This window comes from Hordeum vulgare, chromosome 5H (genome assembly GCF_904849725.1).
Source record: "Hordeum vulgare subsp. vulgare chromosome 5H, MorexV3_pseudomolecules_assembly, whole genome shotgun sequence".
Taxonomy (NCBI): domain Eukaryota; kingdom Viridiplantae; phylum Streptophyta; class Magnoliopsida; order Poales; family Poaceae; genus Hordeum; species Hordeum vulgare.
In genome coordinates this window covers 34,801,171-34,817,566 of record NC_058522.1, presented here as the reverse complement: position 1 = coordinate 34,817,566, position 16,396 = coordinate 34,801,171, and positions in this window count along the sequence as shown.

The following is a 16,396-nucleotide window of genomic DNA, read 5'->3' as shown; positions in this document are numbered from 1 at the left end:
CGTAGATGGACATCACCATGATAGGTCTTCGTGCGCGTAGGAAAATTTTTGTTTCCCATGTGACGGTCCCAACAAGATGATCTCGTCATCATCCAGCAGCTTTCCAGTGGCAACGATTTCGTCGGTGAGGGAGCGCATGTGGGAAAAGTATGTGCACACAGACTGTGTGCCCTTCTGTGCATTGGAGAGGGTCACGCGGATGTTGTTTATGCGCGACCTGGACTGCGACGAGAACATGCTTGCCACAACAGTCCATAGTTCATGCGCCTTGCGGATGTTCGTCACAAGGACAAGAACCTCTCTGGACAGGTTATTTAGCAAATATGCAAGTACCTGTTGATCTTCTCGAACCCAAGCTTAGTTAAGAGGGTTGGCGACGACTTCCTCCTTGCCGTCTTTGTCCTTGGTGATGACATGTTTCTCCGGTTCCTTGACCGTACCTTCGGCATAGCTGAAGACACCAACTCCAAGCAGCTGCGGCATGATCTGAGCACTCTAGAGGATGTAGTTCGTCCTGGTAAGCTTCTCTGTAACTTGTCCAGTGAGACCAATCGACGGGAGGCTGGAGGAGGAAGAAGACATGGCAAGCTATAGGGGTGGATGAGGATGAAATTGAACTAGATCTAGCGAAAGAGGAAGGCTCTGATTACCATGTGAAGATTGGTTTAAGCATCTTGCCTCGGTGTGAGGGGATGCGCTGCATGTTTATAGGCGGGGTTGCGAAGCCCTTAACCGCGTACAGATATATAATACATGACATGAGGAACAAGAGAGGAGGAGATAAGGTAGATTCGGTTACAGCAAGATTACGACAAACTACCTAACCATAATTCTATCTCTATCTCCATTGAGTCCCCATATGTCACGCCTCAAGGTGCAGCACGCAGTTCGTTTAACACTTGACACTTCTCTCTAATGTGATTCTGATCTTTTCTATTCAAATACAGTAATGAAGTGACTAAAATATCTATGATTAATTTCAGGCGTTTGGAGTATCATTAGGATTGAATTTTGTTGAGAGTTATGGTAAGGACTCCATGAATGTGGGGAGAACTTTCTTAAATATGTCATCAGGAATCAAGAAAAGTTAACCAAGAAATTCACACTTTTAGAGGCCCTTTTTCGTCCCAGTTTCTCTGAAATGTTAGATCATCGAATGACCTATATGCTTGTGAAATTCCGTCCAATAAGTTCTCATTACTACTTTTAAAATATGTTATGCTCATATTTTTATTACGATGTGTGCATCACCAAGAGAAGCTGAGAGAGCAATAATTTCTTGTTTTTAGGAAGAAAAACTGCAAGCAAGAGCAATGATGAACAATTAGTCAAATACTTTCCAAGGAGCCTTTAATTTGACATTGATTCTACAAACAATTTAGTTAGGTATTCACTGCTCAAGAGCAATCATGCAGTTATCTCCTCTTAATGTTATATACCTGGACTATCATCACTAACTCAAATCGTTCTTGCCTACTAACATGTGTTGATGTTTAGACTGGAATTGTTACAAAATGTTTGGGATGGCGACATCGACACATTGCCTGATCGTGGATTGGTACAATGAACTGCTCATTTTCCATCGCACTTCATTTTTTAGTAGTTGTAGAGGAGATTTGGCATAGAATCTGTACAAGTAAAATAAGTAGAAAAAGCTAAGTCACCTTTCCAACTTCTTTCTCAGTTACTCATGTTGTGGTTAGATCCCTACTACTTCTACTATCATCTTGAGTAGAGTTTCAACACGGGGTCATAGTATCATGCTTTTGGTTTCTCTAGTTATTCCTCACACTGTTCCCCACTATGCACTCACTTAAATGAACCATTTATGCCTTTCTTCCTTGTGTAATCAAGCATAGTCATGTGTTTAGAACTGCACATGACATATGAAGATGCTTTATTGCTTGCTATGCTCTAGTTTTCCATGACATAAGAAATACTGTCAGAGTGATTCGATGCAAGCTCTTGAAGCTATGTTTTTTCTTTTATTACCTTTCTCCATTTATTATAGTGTTCCTGATCAAGCAACCCAAGAACCCCTGGTGTTGCAGATGAATGATTGATGTTTCTTCTTGTTGTGTTGTATGTACAGGTTGGCAAGAATTTAGCGAGTCATTGGCAACGTCATGAAGGGCACATGGGATGAGGTGAGAGAGCTCTCGTATTCTCCGCATTATCGGGGAGGCGCATGGGGTACGCTGCGAGCAATTTCTATTGTTTCATCTTATGTTGTCATGCAGTTGTCGGTATTATATTGTTGTGCGTTGCATGTGATCACTAGTAGAAAACGGGGCTATATTCCCAGTTGGTAAGGGCCTATAGTCCTGGTTCTCTAACCGGGACTATTAACTTGGAACTAAAGACCCCCCCCCTTTAGTCCCGGTTTGCCACGAACCGGGACTAAAGGCCCTCCACGTGGATGCTGGGGGTCGAGGACCTTTAGAACCGGTTGGTGTTACCAACCCGGAATACAAGTTTTTTTTGAATTTTTTGACAATTTAATATCTAATTAGAAAAAATCTTTGAACTTTTTATGATTTTCAATTTTTTTAACCTTTAGAAAAAATCTTTCCCAAGTTATGATTCAAACTTTACAAAAAAATCAATTTAGTTTTATTTTTTTAAAAATAAATTCATTTTTTTGAACTTTTTGTGATTTTCAACTCTTTGAATTATTTGACAATTTAATCTCTAATTACCCCTACTCACTACTCCACAGTTTAATCTTTAATTACCCCTACTCACTACTCCAATGTGGAGCACTCATTTCAAATCGTCTAACTTCGTGATCAACTTCCTGATCAGTCAATCACTACACTCATTTCAAATCATCTAACTTCCTGGCCGCTCACCCATCCTCTCACTAATCTAGCCCAACCACGCTTAACCTTCTCTTTCTATCTCCACTAGTTTCCAAGTCTCCACTTGTTGTTTTCTTAACAATAGTAAGCTATCAATCCTATTAACCCTTAGGTCTTGATGTCACATAATTTAATTTTTTGAATTCCAAAAAATTATTTAAATAAACAACAATAATTAATTTTAAAACTTCAAAAAACTTCAAAAGGGGAAAATTTTCAAAAAATAACTCAAATAATTCTTAAAAAGCATAATTTTTTTTGAAAATAACTAAAAAGTTCAAAATAAAATAAGTAATAATAATAATATTGAATTTCATTGAAAATGAAATAAATATTAATAATAATATTGAATTTCAATGAAAATCAAATAAGTAATAATATTATTTTATTTAATTTTTTTGTCATTTATTCATTTAATATGGCATAATTAATATCTTTAAATCTATAAATCGAAATTCGACAAATAATGTATGCATTATTATCAGAAAAAATTGAGGAATCCAAATATGACACCCTTTTTCCAAATAAAATTAGAAACAACTAACATAGCAACAAAGTAATATTAACTTATTACAAAAAAAATTGTCAAACAACACAAACTAAAGTTAATTATATTAAAGTGGCAAAAACAATTACTTTTTAATGTAGCAAAACTAATTCTATCAACTAAATGTCAACTTTCAAAATTTTCAGTGTTCGTTTGTATTGCTTTTTAATTTCAAAGTCATTTAGCTCAAAAAACCATTAAATGCATGAAAAGTAGCAATGAAGTTAGAAAGGATTGAAATTTGAAGATGTGGCTTAGAATGGTGCATATTGAATGCACAAAAAGTATGGAGTTGAAATAAGTTTTAAAAAATGAAATGTCTTTGTAACAGCTGAGTTTTCGTCCCAAACCCTCATACTTCAAAGGAGATGGTTCTGTTTGTACACGAAGTGCATCCAGTTTTTGATGTAAGCCTCTCAACTTTTTATGACATGCTATGTGGTTGAAATGATGATACCATGCCAAGTTTCAACGTTTTTAGTGTTCATTTGTATTGCTTTTTAATTTCAGGGTCATTTAGCTCAAAAAATCATTGAATGCATGAAAAGTAGCAAATAAAGTTAGAAAGGGTTGAAATTTGAAGATGTGGCATAGAATGCACAAAAAGTATGGAGTTGAAATAAGTTTAAAAAAACGAAATGAATTTGTAACACATGAGTTTTCGTGTGAAACCCTCATACTTCGAAAGAGATGGTCCAGTTTGTACACGAAATGCATCCAATTTTTTATGTAACCCTCTCAACTTTTTATCACATGCTATGTGGTCGAAATGATGATACCATGCCAAGTTTCAACCTTTTCAGAGTTCATTTGTAGTGAAAACAATTAAAAACAACAATTAAATGACTAAAACAACTATATAAGCAAAACACTACAGTTTTAATTAAAATCCTAATTTAAATTATTCTAAAAATAACCAAGTAAATCTTAACGTGACAACAATCTAACATATGACTAGGAGCAAAAAGAATTAAATTTAAAACTATTTTTAAACTCAAGTTATTTACAATCTATGGTTTGAAGCAAATTTGAACAAATTCAAATATAAACCATTCAAATTTGAAAACTAAGGCACAAACAGAAACTAGACAAAATTTTGAATCTAATGAAGAAAGAATAACTCAAAAACATCAATTATCCTAAAATATATAAGGAAATTAAACATAAACTAAAAACATACAACAAATAGAAAAACAAAAAAGAAACTTTCAAAACCCTTTAGTCCGGGTTGGTATCTCCAACCGAGACTAAAGGTTAGACCCCCTTTAGTCCCGGTTTGTATCACCAATCGGGACTAAAGGTCTATCTCTAGTCCCGGTTGGTGATACCAACGGGGACTAAAGGGGCTACTACACTAGTAGAAAAAGGCCCATTTGTCCCGGTTCCATAGGCCCATTAGCCCCGGTTCCGGAACCGGTACTAAAGGGTCTGGACTAAAGGCCCAAACCTTTAGTCCCAGTTAACTTAAAAACCGGGCCCATAGGGTCTCCACGTGGCCGCTGTGGGGAACCCATGCAGGAGGAACTTTAGTCCCGGTTGGTCACACCAACCGGGACCAAATGGCATCCACGCGTCAGCATATGGCCGGAGCTGGTTTTTTTTAAATGGGGTGGTGATACGTCTCCAACGTATCTATAATTTTTGATGGTTTCATGCTATTATCTTCTCAAACTTTGGATGTTTTGCATGCCTTTTATATATTTTTTGGGACTAACTTATTAACATAGTGCCAAGTGCCAGTTCCTGTTTTTTCCATGTTTTTGACCCCTTTCACAGGAGGATTTTGAACGGAGTCCAAACGGAATGAAACTGCCAAAAAGATTTTTCCTGGAACAGAAAAAGATCGGGGAGCCGGAGAATCAGGGTAGAGGGCCACCACGGACCACACAAGCGCTCATGGCGCGGCCAGGGGGGCCCGCGGCCCCCCTAGCTTGTGGGCTCCCTGAGGCTCCTTTGCCCTAGGTTTTGCGCCTATATATTCCCTAAAAATCCATAAAAAATTAGGAGATCATCGAAAGTACTTTTCCACCACCACAAGCTTCTGTCTCCGCAAGATCTCATCTGGGGCACGTTCTGGTGCCCTGCCGGAGGGGGATTCGGATATGGAGGGCTTCTTCATCAACACTATGACCTCTTCGATGATGCGTGCGTAGTTCACCATAGACCTATGGGTCCATAGCTTGGAATTAGATGGCTTCTTCTGTCTCTTGGATCCTGAATACAAAGTTCTCCATGATCTTCATGGAGATCTATCCGATGTAATCTTATTTTGCGGTGTGTTTGTCAAGATCCGATGAATTGTGGATTTATGATCAGATTATCTTTGAATCTTATTTGAGTTTCTTCTGATCTCTCTTATGCATGATTTCATATCCTTGTAATTCTCTTCGAGTTGTGGGTTTTGTTTGGCCAACTAGATCTATGATTCTTGCAATGGGAGAAGTGCTTGGTTTTGGGTTCATACCGTGCGGTGACCTCACCCAATTTCAGAAGGGGTAGCGAGGCACGCATCGTGTTGTTGCCATGAAGGGTAAAAAGATGGGGTTTTCATCGTTGGTTTCAGTTTATCCCTCTACATCATGTCATCTTGCTTAAGGCGTTACTCTGTTCATCATGAACTCAATACACTAGATGCATGCTGTATAGCGGTCGATGTGTGGAGTAATAGTAGTAGATGCAGAAAGTATTGGTCTACTTGTCTTGGACGTGATGCCTATATGTATGATCATTGCCTTAGATATCGTCATGACTTTGCGCGGTTCTATCAATTGCTCGACAGTAATTTGTGCACCCACCGTGATATTTGCTATTTTGAGAGAAGCCTCTAGTGAACTCTATGACCCCCGAGTCTACTCCACACCATATTTTCAGCCTTACACTTTTTACTTTGTTGCACTTTCCACCTTCAGATCTCACTTTGCAATCAATCTTGAAGGGATTGACAACCCCTTTAAAGCGTTGGGTGCAAGGTCTTTTGTGTTTGCGCAGGTACTTTGGACTTGACGAGATTCTCCTACTGGATTGATACCTTGGTTCTCAAACTGAGGGAAATACTTACTGCTCCTGTGCTGCATCATCCTTTCCTCTTCAAGGGAAAAACCAACGCAAGCTCAAGAGACGACAGAAGAATCTGTGGCACCACTGCCGGGGAAGGACTTTTGTTGCCGTAGCAGAAGAATTTCTGGCGCCGTTGCCGGGGAGGATCAAGTCAAGAATTCATCCAAGTAAGTGTCGCAGACTAATCTCTTGCATTTACTTTGTTTGTCAGTTGCCTCTCGTTTTCCTCTCCCCCACTTCACAATTTTCATTTTTCGTTTGCCTTTTCCGTTTGCCTTTTCGTTCGCCCTTTCTTTCGCTTGCTTTTTGTTTGCTTGTGTTGCCATGTGCCTTCAATATGCTTGCATCTTCGCTTGCTGAAAATCTATTGATATGGATCCTCATCCACTTGCTAATCTCTTTAAGAGATCCAATTATGTTGATCCAATTGCTAGTGAGTTGAGTGCACTTGACTTTCTCTATGGAGTTTTGCTTGAGATGCGTGAATCTGAAAATCGTGATGAAGAAATTTACGAAGTGATTCACGAGGGCTCCTTGAATGAAAAGCATGATTGCAATGATTCCATTATAAATTCTACTAATGACAATCATGCTAAAAATATGCAAATCCTAAGCTTGGGGATGCTAGTTTTTTTATGTCCACTACTTGTTGCAATGATATTTGCAATAATATTGAAAGTGGGTTTGGAGAAGTCATGACTTTAGTTGTTGATAATCCCACTATTTTTGAAGAGCCTAAACTTTGCATGCATGTGGATCATGAAAAGAATATCCTTTGTGATAGCTATATTGTTGAATTTGATTATGATCCCACATGTAATTGCTATGAGAGAGGAAAATATTGTGGTAGAAACTTTCATGTTACCAAATTACCTCTCGTTATGTGGAGATTGCTATTGTCTCTTTCGTCTTCCTTGCATACGGCAACTATTGGTTGTCTTGACAATCTGTTTTCCTACAAAATGCCTATGCATAGGAAGTATGTTAGGCTTAGATGTTATTTTCACAAGCTTTATGATGCTCTCGTTATGCTTCAATTCTTGTCTTTTGTGTGAGCATCATTGATTTATCAATGCCTAGCTAAGGGCGTTAAACAATAGCGCTTGTTGGGAGGCAACCCAATGAATTTATTTATTTTTCTTTCTATTTTGTTGCGTCGACACCATCATAATTATGTTATGATTGTGTTTTTTGTGTTTCTTTTTGCGTTTGAGCCAAGCAAAACCTTTATGACTAGTCTTGGTGATGGTTGTTTGATCCTGCTGGAAAAAGATAGAAACTTTTCACTCACGAGATGATTTTTCATTTTTATTCAGAAAGACCTTTTGAGTTGATTCTTTTTTCTGCTGGTTTATATGCCTTTTTCCAAGGCAGTCGTAATTTTTCAGAATTTTTGAGGTATCAGAAGTATACAAAGTATACAGATTGCTACACACAGGTCTGTTTTTGACAGATTCTGTTTTTGTTGAGTTGGTTGCTTGTTTTGATGAAACTATGGTTAGTATCGGGGGGTACTAGCCACGGAAAAGTGAGAATACAGTAGCCCAACACCAATATAGATATAATTCAAGTTTGCTATAGTACCAAAAGAAGTGGTAGTTTGTTTTCTTGTACTAATGTTATCACGAGTTTCTGTTTAAGTTTTGTGTTGTGAAGTTTTCAAGTTTTGGGTGACGTTCTCATGGACAAAGAGATAAGGAGTGGAAAGAGCTAAAGCTTGGGGATGCCCAAGGCATCCCAAGCCATATTCAAGGACACCAAAAAGCCTAAGCTTGGGGATGCCCCGGGAAGGCATCCCCTCTTTCGTCTTCAATCCATCGGTAACATTACTTGGAGCTATATTTTTATTCACCACATTATATGTGTTTTGCTTGGAGCGTCTTGTATCGTAGTAGTGTTTTCTTTTTGTTGTGTCACAATCATCCTTGCTGCACACCTTTTTGAGAGATAGACATGCACTCAACGTGATTTTGCTAGAATGCTCATAGTGCTTCACTTATATCTTTTGAGCTAGATGATTTTGCTCTATGTGCTTCACTTATATCTTTTAGAGCACGGCGGTGCGTGACTTGGTAGTTGGCTTATGCTATGAAAGTAGTCCCAAAGGTGATAGGTACCCAAAGAGGATACAAAAACCTCCATCTTCATGTGCATTGAGTAGAAAGAGAATTCTTGATTCCTCTAAATTAGTTTTGAGACGTGGATTCGGTAATATTAAGAGCTATGTTAGTAGGGTGTTGTGAATCTAGAGATACTTGTGTTGAAGTTAGTGATTCCCGTAGCATGCACGTATGGTGAAACGCTATGTTAGGAAGTCGGAGCATAATTGATCTATTGATTGTCATCCTTTGTGTTGAGGTCGGGATCGTGCGATGGTTAACACCTACCAACCCTTCCCCTAGGAGTATGCGTTTAGCACTTTGTTTCGATTACTAATGAATATTTTCGCAACAAGTATGTGAGTTCTTCATGACTAATGTGAGTCCATGGTATAGATGCACTTTCACCTTTCACCTTTTCTAGCCTCTTTAGTGCCGCGCAACTTTCGCCGGTGCACAAACCCACCATATGCCTTCCTCAAAACAGCCACCATACCTACCTACTATGGCATTTTCATAGCCATTCCGAGATATATTGCCATGCAATGCCCACGGTTCCATCTCATGACTTGTGTCGTCACACTCATATTGCCATTGCATGATCGTAAGATATCTAGCGACATGTTCCAACGTCATACACCAAGCTAGATCGTTGCACATCCCGGTACACTGCCGGAGGCATTTCCTATAGAGTCATCATCATTTTGAGCTTTGAGCTGTGAGTAAATAAAAGTGTGATGATCATCATTATTAGAGCATTGTCCCATGTGAGGAAAAAAAGAGGCCAAGAGCCCAAATAAAAAATAGGCCAAGAGCCCAAACAAAAAAAAAGAGAAAAAGAGAGAAGGGACAATGCTACTATCTTTTTCCACACTTGTGCTTCATAATAGCACCATGTTCTTCAGGATTTAGAGCTTCTCGCTTTGTCACTACCATATACTAGTGGGAATCTTCATTATATAACTTGGCTTGTATATTCCAATGATGGGCTTCCTCAAAATTGCCCTAGGTCTTCGTGAGCATGCAAGTTGGATGCACACCCACTAGTTTTCCTTTTGAGATTTCACATACTTATAGCTCTAGTGCATCCCTTGTATGGCAATCCCTACTCATTCACATTGATATCTGTTAATGGGCATCTCCATAGCCCTTTGATACGCTGAGTCAATGTGACCATCTCCTCCTTTTTGTCTCACAACCACCACCACACTCTATTCCACCTGTAGTGCTATATCCATGGCTCGCGCTCATGTATTGCGTGATAGTTATAAAAAGTTTGAGAAAGTAAGAGTGAGAAAACAATTACTTGGACAATACTGGGGTTGTGCATGATTTAGATTAGTTGTGTGAGAATGATGGAGCATAGCCATACTATATGATTTTGTAGGGATAACTTTCCTTGGCCTTGTTATTTTGAAAGTTCTTGATTACTTTGCTAGTTTGCTTGAAGTATTATTGTTTTCATGTCAATAGAAAACTATTGTTTCGAATCTTACGGATCTGAACATTCATGTCACGTGAAAGAAGTTGCAACGGACAACTATGTTGGGTAGCACTCCACATCAAAAATTCATTCTTTATCACTTCCCTACTCGAGGACGAGCAGGAGTTAAGCTTGGGGATGCTTGATACGTCTCCAACGTATCTATAATTTTTTATGGTTTCATGCTATTATCTTGTCAAACTTTGGATGTTTTGCATGCCTTTTATATATTTTTTGCGACTAACTTTTTAACTCAGTGCCAAGTGCCAGTTCCTGTTATTTCCATGTTTTTGACCCCTTTCAGAGGAGGATTTTGAACGGAGTCCAAACGGAATGAAACTGCCAAAAAGATTTTTTCCGGAATAGAAAAAGATCGAGGAGCCGGAGAATCACGGCAGGGGGCCACCAAGGACCCCACAAACCCTCATGGCGCGACCAGGGGGGCCCGCGCCCCCTGGCTTGTGGGCTCCCTGAGGCTCCCTTGCCCTAGGTTTTGCAACTATATATTCCCTAAAAATCCATAAAAAATCAGGAGATCATCGAAAGTACTTTTCCACCGCCGCAAGCTTCTGTCTCCGCAAGATCCCATCTGGGCATGTTCTGCTGCCCTGCCGGAGGGGGGTTTCAGATACGGAGGGCTTCTTCATCAACACCATGACCTCTCCGATGATGCGTGCGCAGTTCACCATAGACCTACGTGTCCATAGCTAGTAACTAGATGGCTTCTTCTCTCTATTGGATCTTCAATACCAAGTTCTCCATGATCTTCATGGACATCTATCTGATGTAATCTTCTTTTGCGGTGGGTTTGTCGAGATCCGATGAATTGTGGATTTATGATCATATTATCTTTGAATCTTATTTGAGTTTCTTTTGATCTCTCTTATGCATGATTTAATATCCTTGTAATTATCTTCGAGTTGTGGGTTTTGTTTGGCCAACTAGATCTATGATTCCTGCAATGGGAGAAGTGCTTGGTTTTGGGTTCATACTGTTCGGTGAACTCACCCAGTGACAGAAGGGGTAGCGAGGCACGCATTGTGTTGTTGCCATCAAGGGTAAAAAGATGGGGTTTTCATCGTTGGTTTGAGTTTATCCCTCTACATCATGTCATCTTGCTTAAGGCGTTACTCTATTCGTCATGAACTCAATACCCTAGATGCATGCTGGATAGCGGTCGATGTGTGGAGTAATAGTAGTAGATGCACAAAGTATCGGTCTACTTGTCTCGGACGTGATGCCTATATGTATGATCATTGCCTTAGATATCGTCATGACTTTGCGCGGTTCTATCAATTGCTCGACAGTAATTTGTTCACCCACCATGATATTTGCTATTTTGAGAGAAGCCTCTAGTGAACACTATGACCCACGGGTCTACTCCACACCATATTTTCAGCCTTACACTTTTTACTTCGTTGCACTTTCCGCCGTCAGATCTCACTTTGCAATCAATCTTGAAGGGATTGACAACCCGTGTAAAGCGTTGGGTGCAAGCTCGTTTGTGTTTGCGCAGGTACTCTGGACTTGACCAGATTCTCCTACTGGATTGATACCTTGGTTCTCAAACTGAGGGAAATACTTACTGCTCCTATGCTGCATCATCCTTTCCTCTTCAAGGGAAAAACTAACGCAAGCTCAATAGACGACAAAAGGATCTCTGGCACCACTGCCAGGGAAATACTTTTGTTGCCGTAGCAGGTGGGGAGGGTTTTCTTCGAGGGTTAATTTAGTGGTTTCATATTGTGTTAGCTACCTAATAGAGAGAAGTGTCCACTACTAGGGAAAAGCCTAGTAGTAGCACGGGTTTAGTGCCCACTAGTAGCGCGGGTTACCGCGCTACTAGTAAGGCACTACAACTATTACTTACCAGCAGCGTGTGTAAGACGCGCTACTCCTAAGACATATAGCTCTAGCGTGTATCATACCAGCGCTACTGATAAAACAACTATTAGTAGCGTTCTTGCAAACCCGCGCTACTAGTAATCTGTTTTTCATTATTTTTAGTTTTTAGTGTATTTATGCGTCGTTATACAAATTTTGATACAGTACCAATTAAGAGGTTGTTATATCATTATGTTCATGATGAATTATTATATCATTGTGAGGAAGAAACATGGATTTTATTCATCCAAGTGAATCAAAAGTGATCAAAAGTTGAATTAGTAGGACGACAATCCTACTAATTCAATTTTGGTCACTTTTGATCCATCCACATGATTCTAATCGGCTTTCCTTCCCCCAATGAAATAATAACCAATCATGATCATAATAACAAACATGATGATAATCATGATCAACATCATCATCATATTAATATAAAAACTCTTGCATCACTGTAGCTAATAATCATCATAGTCACTACCGCCAACACTATTTAATCATCATTTTCATCAATGAGACATCATATAGCAAGTTGGCCACTAGTCATAATCACAACCCCTCCTCCTCATCATCAACTATAACACATTGTAGCACGTAATAACACATTGTACCTAGGACCTAATCCTCTCTCATAGGACCTAGTCTACCCTCTCTTAGGTAGAATATCATAAAATAATATAGGCCCTGACTCTCCATTATGAAGAATGGAGATCATCCTGTCTCCAATTCTTGGCTTGCGCATAATGTTTCTTCCAAGTAGCTCTCTACGATTGACCATACATTTTTTCCAATATTTGAATATACATAGGGTGACATGGCCGTATTCTCATAACATCGACGCGACCTCTTGGAAATATCAGATGAGGCACACAATCCTGCAGGATTTTTTGTTGAAAAACGTAGTAATAACTTTGTAGCTAGCAATGTAGTTTATTTTTACAAGAATTTATGCAAAAGATGCACGGATGTCGTAATAGTAGAAAGTCTTACCATGCAATCTCCATGCATGTTACCGTAGTTCACAACGTGCACTAGTGGCACGTATTGACCATAATGTGGAGGAGTTTACTGATAGCAATTTTAATTGTCAAGATCATTAATAAATGCGACAAGAATATTTTTCTCCTTATAAGTTAATTCTGCTTCATCATTGTAGTAGTAGGTTCTGTCTACCATCTTCCATACATTAACAATACAAATTACTTAATAAATATGGTTGATAAACTCACATAACGGTAGAACTGGAGGCGTCTGCACATTGATCCATATGTCGATATTACCTTCAATTTCATCTTTCGGACGAATATCAAAGGTGATAAGCATATTAGCCTCAAATGCATAAGCCTTGCATAGTGCTACCCAACTTTTGCATTCAAAAAAGGAGTAGGTGTATGCATTGTACAACTTTACGGCAAAAATATAACCATGCTCGGTCCTCAAGTGAACTATCTTTACCTCCATAGTTTTTTTAGTACTGAAACCAATCTTATCCAAGACATAATGTCGGGACCCCGATCCTAAGTCATAAGAACCCAGCCTGTAACACATCACATCACTTTGCGGCCTCACGCACGGTAAACTCCACGGCTGCCACCTTACCTTGGCCGGGACCGTTTGCGTCTTTTGGCTCACGTATATGAATATGTTGCTAGCATTCAAACGACAAAGAACCCGGGTCGACATGACTAGTTATAAACCCCAGCGGTACATCCGTACAGGGACAGGCATACATAACCCAGCAAAGCAGGTGTCGGTCATCAGCGTGTGTAGACGAGTCGTAGCAAGCTACAAGGACTCCATTACATCGCGTGACATTTCCCCGAGGGGACAGACACAGCAGCAAAGAAGGATACATGCCGGTCAATCAATGTGTCCCGAGCAGTAGCAAACTACCAAGGCTCGATGGAATCACAAAGAGGCATTTCCCTGTAAGGAGTACTACTAAAGGCAAACAACTAGGTGTCGAATCCCACACATATAATGCATTTCAAACATACACACATTATGCACGATATGTGTAGATACAACATGGCATCACAACATAACTCTATGACTCAAGCATTTATTAAAGACTCATAAAAGTCAACATAGTATGATATTACAAACAGGGGTCTCGTGACCCGACACTCAAGTCATACAAACAACAAGCAGAAGCAATTCATGTCTGGGTACAGACATCTACTAAAAGTGGCTGGAAGAGCCTGAAAAGCTACTACGACCCTACCAAAGGAGCCAGACCTCTGTCTGGGATTCCCAAGCTATTCCGGTCAACATCGAACACATCGCGTAGAACCTTTTAATGAGTCTAAGATTTCTCTGCAAAACGTAAATAAAGCAACCGTGAGTACAAAGGTACTCAGCAAATCTTACATCAGAACTATCTACATATGCATCATGTTTCAATGAAAGGATTGTGGGGTTTGATTGCAGCAAGCCAGCTTTGACTCTTGGCTAACCTGTACTACGACTACAAGTTCTTTCTTTGAGGTGGGATAGCGCACACGAGTCCACATATTCACCAATTCAATACACCACTATGGATCCACTCTCGTTCCCTACGAGAAGGCCTTCCATAGCACTCACACTTATCTTGCATGTTTTAGAGTATCCATTTAAGTTGTCTATGTACCACGTAATGTTTCCAAGTAGTCCATAACCGAGGACGCGGCTATTCGAACAGATTGAATCACCCTGCAGGGGTATACTTCTTCACACATGCTCCCACCACTTAGCACCATATGCACGTCATGCATCTCGGCAACCTTCAAGCGGAAGCACTGGCGTGGGTGTCGGCCACGACCGTTAACCACACAAGACCCTAGTCCAGGTTTATCGCCTATTTGAGACTGAACCCGCAAGGAAGTCCGGTCGAGGTTTCCTCTACGGCCCCAAACGATGCGCGCAGGGTTCCCAAGCCCACCATTCGGGTGCCACTTGGTACACCGTGCCACTGTGTATCTACCATAGTGAAGCCTACCCCGTCGGGCAGAGCTAAACACGGCCGCCAACACTTTTCCTACAAACACCAGAAACTAATTGCAACTCCTGGACAGAGATCTAGGCAATTAATAAGCCGAGCGGGGTCATATTTCAGGGCCCAATGCATGGTAGTATCTTGTCTTGGATAACATACACAGAACTCAGTTCTTAAGGACGGTCCCAATGAGACAACCCGCCATGTACTCCTACATGGCCTCTCATCGCTACCTTTACCAAATCAGATTCACACCTTTACTCTCACACTGTAGAACATGATCACAACCATTCCGATTCATCATCCAGATGGATCAGACCCGACACGACTCTAAGCATAGCAGGCATTGTAAACAAGCATGGATCAGTAAGCACAACAAGGCTCAAGCAGTTGCTACTCATGCTAAGTGGTTTCAACTATTTACTGTGACAAAATCAGGTCATGCAGAGGAATGGGTTCAACTACGATAACATGTACAGTTGACTCGTGTTTGTCCTAATGCAGTAAAAGAGAGAGTAGGAGCGAGGGAGTGGGTTTATTTCAATATGCTCAAGGGGGGTTTGCTTTCCTGACACGTGTGAAGATAGCAATGAGTCTTCATCAATGTCAACGATCACATCGTCGGAAACATCGTTTAGCGAGGGGGAACAACACCGACAAACAAGAAAGAACAACAAGTACTTCACAGAAATGCAACACTATGATGCATGCTCAAGACATGAAATGAAAGGTGGCAGGGCTAATGTGGCTATCATTTCTTAAGTTGAAGTTGGTTTGAATTAGGATTCAAACATCACTTCAAGACGGGTATCTTTCCAAGTACCCTTATAATTGATTCGACCTGATGCTCAAATCAAATTGTTCCAACATGTACGGAGTTAGTATTTCGAGGTACTGATTTGCATTGACCAATGTTTGAGCATAGTAATTGAAGTGGAAATCAAATAAGTATCAATTTCCAACTCCAAACTATTTATTAAATTTACCCTGTTCATCATTTTGCCTATTTGGTGTTGCTTAACTTTTTCAAACATGCATGAAAATTCCATAATCAGATTCCTTGGATTTTTCTGATACTTTTTCATATATAAATTATTTTCATCCGAGTTATATTTTAATTTCTATGATTTTTACAAGTTTTAGGCATTTTCTGGAATTATTTTATAAGCAGAAAACCAATTACTGCGTCACTGTGATGTCATCACTGCGTCAGCAGCCAACAGCGCTTGGGCCAGGTCAAACCTGACCAGTGGGGTCCACTGGTCAGTGACCCAGAGCTTAATCTCGCGTTGACCCGCACTAATGGAAGTTTGACCCACGCGTGGGGCCCTATGTCAGCGTCTCTTGGAAGGGGGTTAGTGGTGGCTAATGCCTAGCCACGTCAGGGCTACCGGGGCCTGGCCGGCGGCGACCACGGGCGCGGCGGAGGCTCGTCGGAGATGCTCCAAAACGGCCTATGGGGCTCGGTTAGAAGCGCTGAAGGCACTGGGG